This window comes from Acyrthosiphon pisum, chromosome X (genome assembly GCF_005508785.2).
Source record: "Acyrthosiphon pisum isolate AL4f chromosome X, pea_aphid_22Mar2018_4r6ur, whole genome shotgun sequence".
NCBI classification, from domain to species: domain Eukaryota; kingdom Metazoa; phylum Arthropoda; class Insecta; order Hemiptera; family Aphididae; genus Acyrthosiphon; species Acyrthosiphon pisum.
In genome coordinates, this window is record NC_042493.1 from 20,317,069 (window position 1) to 20,319,645 (window position 2,577).

The window sequence follows — 2,577 nt, forward strand, 5'->3', positions numbered from 1 at the left end:
ATAACCATCCATCAGATGGCCTGCTGTCCTCAAAAAAGTTAATAAATCTCCATTCGCACTTAACAGATTTATGTACCCTTGTATTTTGCTGGTAACTTCTGATATATCTACTCTAGATAGATGACATCTTATCTGAAATCATATTTAATCTTACAACTAATATATTATGTCTATATATTTTGTTTAGAGAATCACCTGGAGATGCCTGCGAGCTTGGTCTATTTCCAAATAATATTGGTTTTCAATTATCAATAGTTTCTCTAGAATAACAGTAAGTCTTCAATTAATACAAAGAATCTAAATACATTGTTGCTATAGTTGATTAATAACTGTGCAACAAATAACACCATCACCCAACCAGACATAGCAGAAATTTAAGAGTGCCCTATAACAAAGTCTGCCAAGCATATGTCTGAATTAGGCCTTCCAGCCTACTCCCGAACACTAAGCATCGTATGAAAAAAAAAAATGTATTATATTATGTTGTATACACATGTATGACATTAATTTATAAAAAGTTATATCAAGTAATAAACATATCAGTGCACCACTGCATCCACAAGTCTTCATAGGTATTCCTTTCTACTTGTTGATTTGGTATGTATAATATATAATAGGTACCTACCTGATATACCTACCTTATATTATATTCCATTGATACCCATTCATATATAGAATCACAAATACATATTCACAAACACATGTATTCACAAACATGAATATATAATGAAATTAATATACGCAAGAAATCCCAGATATTGGGGTGTTTTCCAATTTGTGTCAGCAGTGTGGCGTGAAATGATTCAACATAATTGTTGGTACGAATCTCTGACCTAAAACGAATTACAACAAATGACACGAATCTATTATGTTATGTCTTAAGAATTCTAACCCAAAGACACTTATGTTTACAGCGCCTATTTCTGTAAGCCAAAAGTTCTGTATGTAGCCAAATAAAAATGGTTGTAAGCGCTCTCGAGTTACTGGCTGTTGGTCGTTGACATATTCTACAATTGTTTGAAACCCATCAAACATGGTAAAATGACAATTTATTTGGGCTTCAGCAGGAAGGTGGGGTAGAGCTAACACCTAAAACCAAAAACACAATGTTTGAATGGGCCGGGATCATAATAAAATAATACGCGCGCCCGAACTCCAACGCCTGTAAACAATACTACTAACACCTAGAACTTAGAAGGGAGAAATTATATGAAAATAGCTGGGTGTATAGTGTGTTGTAGTTCTAACAGCAGTGGTCGGGGTCGCCGGGCAATTACTGTAGAACTACGTTATGCTTGTTTTGTAATATGTGTATTTGTGTCTAAATGTGTATCTAGGTAATGTGTGTGCTTAAAAAATAATAGTAACTAACGAAAAAGATGGTAACACGGTTTTAGGTAATAATTTGTTGTTGCTGTATAATACACAATAATAATAATAATGACACAAATATATAAAAAATCACAGCAACACAAATGTATAAAAATATGATAATAATAATAAATCAAAGCCCTTATGGCTCAACAGAATGGTAGTTGTATAAAAATAATAAACATGTGCGGCCCTTATGACCAAACACAATAATAAAAATAATAATATTATGCGCCCTTCTGGCACAACAGAATATAACAAATATATATAGCCCTTATGGCACAATGGAGTATAATAATAATTAATAATAATGTACGGCCCTTATGGCTGACAGAATATAATAATAATTGCAACAATAATATAATAAATATAATAATAAATAACTCACAGTAGTTTGTGGAGCGCAGACTGGCCAGCTGGTCCTGTGCTATAATAATATAAAATAAAATAATGCACGATAATATAATAATAATATACTGCCTTTATGGCTTACAATGACTAGGTAACAGTAATAATACGCTTGGCGCTTAGCACCGAAATACAATAAAAATAATAGATAGGCCCTTCTGGCACTCATAGTTATTAAAATACAATAATAAAATAATGATAATTTTCACTTAAAAAACTTGATAGTAATTGCTACAAAAAATTGAAAATAATATTTTGTACGTGTTGAAACGGTCGGTACAACGTACGGGCAGAGACAGAGATTTACGGTGGCCGTGCTATATTATATTCGCGTAGACGGAGCGGCGCGGCGGCACGATAACATTTAATCTATATTCTATACATTACATAATTCACAAGACACGGTAATTAATACAAAAATAAAACAATACAAAGATAACAATTATACGTGACTGTGCGTGTGTGTGTGTGTCCAGCTATTATTCTAATTTACATATATTGTTGCGCTGCAACAATGTTAAACTAATATTAGTCAAATTAAATAATAACAAGTTACAAAGAACTACAGGACAAAAAGCCAACGGGAAAAAGACTGGTGGTGACCCAGAAAAATATGGTTGGATGTAGTGGAGAAGAAACAAAAACAAGAATAATTAATCATAATATTACCATGCGTAAAACTGTAGCCGCCTCGACAGTAGTTTGGAATAGATCGAATAGACTATGCATGCTTCTTTTACAGTACCGGATAACAGACTACATAATTTGATTTGAGTCCAATACATTAATAATAATAAA